The sequence below is a fragment of the Silene latifolia genome, chromosome 3, assembly GCF_048544455.1.
Source record: "Silene latifolia isolate original U9 population chromosome 3, ASM4854445v1, whole genome shotgun sequence".
Classification (NCBI taxonomy): Eukaryota; Viridiplantae; Streptophyta; class Magnoliopsida; order Caryophyllales; family Caryophyllaceae; genus Silene; species Silene latifolia.
In genome coordinates this window covers 24,896,685-24,902,677 of record NC_133528.1, presented here as the reverse complement: position 1 = coordinate 24,902,677, position 5,993 = coordinate 24,896,685, and positions in this window count along the sequence as shown.

The window sequence follows — 5,993 nt, the reverse complement described above, 5'->3', positions numbered from 1 at the left end:
CTAGAAAGTAATGAACCCGCAACCTATAAAGGTGATATGGCCTGTTCCGACTCAAAGATATGGCCTGAAGCCATGCAATCCGAGATGGACTCCATGTATGAGAATAACGTATGGGATCTAGTTGATTTACCTAAAAGGGTAAAACCTCTACAGTGCAAATGGATTTACAAAATAAAGCGTTTTGTAGACGCGCAACCGGATATCTATAAGGCACGACTTGTGGCAAAAGGTTTCACTCAAGTGCAAGGACTGCATTATGATGAAATTTTTGCACCTGTAGTCATGCTACGTTCCATTCGGATAATCTTAGCGATTGCCGCATTTCATGATTATGAGATTTGGCAAATGGATGTGAAAACGGCCTTCTTAAACGGTTATTTGGAGGAAGAGTTGTACATGGTGCAACCCGAAGGTTTCATAGATCCTGAACATCCTAAGAAAGTATGCAAGCTTAAGCGTTCCATCTATGGACTTAAGCAAGCTTCTCGGAGTTGGAATCATCGTTTCGACCAAGTGATAAAAGAGTATGGATTCATTCGATCGGTCGAAGAACCATGCTTATATATCAAGTCGAGTGGGAGTAAGATTGTATTCTTGATATTGTATGTCGATGACATACTCTTGATTGGGAATGACATTCCTCTCCTATCTTCGGTTAAAGAATGGTTGAAGAACCATTTTCAGATGAATGATCTGGGTGAGGCACAGCGCATTTTGGGAATCCGTATCTACAGAGATAGATCACGACGGACGTTATCACTTAGTCAGGAGTCTTATTTGGATAAGGTTCTTGAGAGGTTCAGCATGACCAACTCCAAGAAGGGGAACCTTCCCATGACGACCGGGATGCGATTGAGCAAGTCTCGATCACCCACGACGCTGAAGGGATTGAGCGCATGAGTCGTGTTCCTTATGCATCTGCAATAGGATCGATCATGTATGCCATGATATGCACACGTCCAGACGTGGCATATGCATTGAGTATGACGAGTCGGTACCAAAAGACTCCAGGTGAAACACACTGGATAGCAGTCAAAAATATCCTCAAGTACCTACGGAGGACTAAGGATTGGGTATTGACTTATGGAGGCGATACTAAGCTATGCGCAACCGGTTACGCAGATGCTAGCTTCCAAACGGATCGAGATGATTCAAAATCTCAGTCCGGGTTCGTCTTCACTCTTAATGGTGCTGCGGTCAGCTGGAAGAGTTCCAAACAGAGTGTTGTAGCAGATTCTACTACTGAATCCGAGTACTATGCCGCTGCAGAGGCAACAAAGGAAGCGATATGGATGCGTCAATTCTTACAAGGGCTTTCGGTAGTTCCTAATTCGAATGACCCGATCACCATCTATTGTGACAATAGAGGTGCCATCTTCCAGGCTAAGGAGCCAAAGTCTAGCAACAAATCTAGACATGTACTTCGGAAAGCTCACCTGATCCGTGATTACGTGGAGCAAGAAGAGATAGTGATTGACAAGATTGCGACGGATGATAACATCGCGGATCCTCTCACCAAACCGTTGAATTATGATAAGCATGTAGGGCATGTTAACTCCATGAGAATTAAACATGTTCCTGAGTTGTAGTACTTCATTATGGATTTGATACATTATCTTTTTCATATACTATTTATAACTTCATCGTTTTATATATATATAATATTTTGTTTTTCATGTGGATTGTACTGACAACATTGAACGCATACAAAGTGAATCTGAATTACATTATATTTGTTTTGGTCCGTAATCGCCAATGTGAGCTGATAACTCCGGCTATTATATTGTGCAGTCGATTGATGGTGGGTTCAACGAGCGATAAGTTAAACGGTTGACTAATCGATCACAGATACGAGATTATGACGATACCTCGTAGGACAACTTTTTGTGACAACGTAATGGAGTCCTAAATGTTTAATAACATTCGGTGCCAGGTCGTGGATAGGACATCCATTGTGTTCCTAGAGTCGATTCTTTTGACTATCAACTGTCTCTTGAGATTAAGGCGCTTTTTGGGTGACTTTGGTTTCTTTCTCACGGTCTCACCGTGAATCGGGCTAAGTAGATTTTTTCCGGTCATTTCATCTTGTGCTTACATCTGCAGGATTCGAGTTGAGGAAAATATCCAACCCTTATCGGTATAGTTATTTCTCGGGGCCACTCGAGGAGTTGTAACTGAAATGCATGGCCATGCTCGAATGTTGATTCGTTTATCAGTTAAGTTACTCTCTAGTCGGGGAAACCACTCTTGATATTGATCGCTTGTATAATACGACCTTTGTGAATTCGGATTTGCAAATTGTTTTACATTGAGTGGGAGAAATTTTATAGGATATGAGAATCGGTTATCGCACATACACTTGTGAGGACAAGTGGGAGTTTGTTGGAGCTTGTGTCCTCCACAAATTAGTGTGATAACATTTGTAAATCTCTTACAGGTTCACAAGGGTATACTTCGTATATTTAATCAGTTGATTAACGTTTACCTAATAACGGTTGACTTGCTAGAAAGTTTGACGTTATTATCATACAGATGGCGGTGATCAACTGGTCCCTAAAGGTCACACTTATAAGATGTGTTTGAGAAATGTGGTTATAGAAATATAATCACATTGATGCCCAAAATGACTAAAAAGTTAGTCGATGTGTTGATGAGATAATTATTTAATGAAAATTAAATAATATTAGTTGAGACAAATTAATCATCAATTCGTAAATTAAATATAATAAGTTATATTTAATTAAATATATATAATGTTAGCTTGGACGAATTAATCTGTTAATTCGTAATTAAATATAATCAGTTGTATTTAATATCAACAAGATGAATGTGTCATAGTGGTAATAGTGAGGGTACACATACCAAGAGGTCATTGGTTCGGTCCTCACTAGATGACAATTCAACACATATTATATATTTTTGGAAAGACCAAAAATTAGGAAAGTATTATTCTTTCTTAATTAACTCGATAATTCGGTCAGTATAAAAAGAAAAGGAGAGAATTATTTCTACCCTAATGCTTTTTCTTGACCTTGCCTCCTCTCTCTCATCACAAAACACAAAAACAACTAAATTTTACAGAAAATTTTAGATCGATTTCTAGCATAATCAAAGGGCATATCTCAGATCGTCTTGGGTGCAACTAATAGGCGAATATCAATTTTGATATTGTTCTTAGGCCAATTTTGCTAGGACCGAAGGTTAATTCTAAATCCTTATACTTAGTTTATGTATTTTGTTTATGACCTTTAATCATCATTGTTAAATTCGTTATAATCCTTCTAGTTTAAGAGAAGTATACAGATTATTTCCCACACTCATCTCTCAGTTTCATCAAAGACATAGAAGTGCACAACAAATGTACACTCTTCCTACTCAAGGCATCCACCACCACATTAGCTTTCCCCTCATGATAGATGATCATCTCCATGTCATAGTCCCCAATTGAATCCATCCACCGCCTCTGTCGCATGTTCAGCTCTTTCTGTGTATAGATGTACTTCAAGCTCTTATGATCCGAAAACACCTTAAAGGTCGCCTCATAAAGATAGTGCCTCCAAATCTTTTAGAGCAAAAACCACGGCACCCAGTACGAAATCGTGAGTAGGATATTTCTCTTCATATGGTTTCAGCTGCCTCGGCGCATAAGCGATAACCTTCCTGTTCTGCATCAACACACAACCCAACCCATTCTTTGAAGTATCAGTATAAACCTCAAATTCTCACTTTCCTCCGGTAGAGCTAGAATGGGAGTTATGGTCAAACACTCCTTCAAGGTTTGGAACGTTGTTGATGCGTGTCATTTATATGATGTTTTACACTCATTTTACACGCATTTCAGAGCTCATTTATGTAGTTTTATGCTACTATTTGCCCCATTTCGTCTACTTTCGTATTTTTATGTAATATTGCAGATTTATGCGGAAATGAGTGGAAATCAAGCTAAATCCGTCCCCGAGTACCTTGCATTGCATTTGACGTGAAGTATTTACTCAAGAAATGAGCTTGGTGCGCATTTCGAGGCCCGAAAGACAAATCCACGAGAATTTAGAAGTCAAGTTTCAGCTACTCAGTCGATCGACCGCTGCCCTTAGTCGATCGACCAGACCACGAGTTCCAGTAGCCACTGTTTAGCGAAGAGCAGTCGATCGACTGCCTTGTGTGGTCGATCGACCAAGCCGCTAATTCTGATGTGAATAAGAAGATCGAGAATTTAGAAGCCCATTGTGTGTTAGGTTTTGGAATAAAGTTACGTATATTCCTATATAACGTAACTTAGGTTATTGAGAATAATCATCTAGTTTATATCAAGTTTTATTATCAGTTTTAGGAAGTAATTAGGGTTCTCAACACCGTTTAATACAATTTACTTTTGCATTCAGTTTTGATCTTCCTTCTTGCTTCATGGTACTTTCCTGTTCTTATATTCAGTTTGATTACTTTATTATCGTTCGTAGATAGAATTGCTAGATTAGTTTCCCGAAGCCGAAATTATCGTCTTATGTTATTTGTTTGTTTAATTATTTCAATCATGAATTCAGTAGTTTCATTCCTTAATTTTATTGTTGTTTTCATCATAGTCATGAGTAGCTAAATTATTCGTGCTAGGATGTATGGAATCTGTAGGTTAGGCGGCATTAGAATAGTACGACCTAAATCGCACGCCGGTCGATCGACTGGCCTCCATGGTCGATCGACTGGCCACGCTGAGATTGCCTTCGTTTTAATTGATTTAATTGTTATGTTTGACGAATCGAGTGCACGCGACTAGTTGAATGCTTAGGAAATGACTGACCCATTAGATCGAAAGATAGGGAAAGTTGTTAGACTATCAATTAAAATGACTAAACTATGCTGAGATCGAAAGATAGGTAAATTTTAGGTTTTTAGTCACTTTTCAGGACGAAAGTCAGTATTAGTGATATTAGGGACCTGTAGCGAGATCGAAAGATGCTACCTGTTAAGACTGGACCGAGAGGACTTTTTATTTTCCCGTCTCACGTGATTTATTTTAGACCTACCTAATATACTGCCGCCGAAACTACAGTGAACCGACCATCTTAGTACCTTTTTTATATTTGAATTCATACATTTATTTAGCTTGCCTTTATATTTCATCGCCTTTAGTCATAGATCAATTCAACTCAAACCCCCATAATTGTTACCTTAGACTGAAATTAAACAACTAATAATTGCATCGCCTCCCTGTGGTTCGACCCTGTTACCACTAGCTTCTGTTAGTTTTAATAGGTTTTATAAATATTATTTTTGGTGCACACAACGATGGGCATCAGTTGTTTTACAACTCTCATCCCAACGAAATCTGGTCTCTTTCCTCATCAAAGTTGTCATAGGTCTGGTGATGCCTGTCGTTGTGTGCACCAAAAATAATATTTATAACCTAAATACTACTAACAGAAGCTAGTGGCAGTCAGGGTCGATCCGCAGGGAGGTAGGGAGATTATAGTTGCTTTCAATTTTAGTCTAATGGTAACTGTGTGGTGGGGGGGTTGATGTGAATCAATTCTAAAACTAATAACATAAACTAAATAAATAAATAAAAGTAAATAAGGATACAAACAATGATAAAAGAAATGCTAAGACGGTCGGTTCACTATAGCTGCGATGGCACATAATCCTAGGTAAGTCCGAAACACAGTCGTGTAGGATGGGTAAAACAAGTCCTCTCGGTCCAAGTTAACTAGTAGCTCCTTTCGGCCTATGCTACCAGTCCCTAAGTCTCGCTAATGCTAGCTCTCGCCCCGATTACTGATTCCTAAAGCCTAAATTACATTATCTCTCGATCTCAGCAATTTAGTCGTCTCAACTCGTTAATTATGCCCTTCCCTATCTTTCGATCTACGGGTTGGTCAAAACTAAGCATCTAACAAGTCTCCTCTCGGTCTCATTGTTAAATATTGCACTTAACGAATTATACGGTGCTAATCAGACACGAAGTCAGTTGATCGACTAACTGGCTCAGTCGACCGACT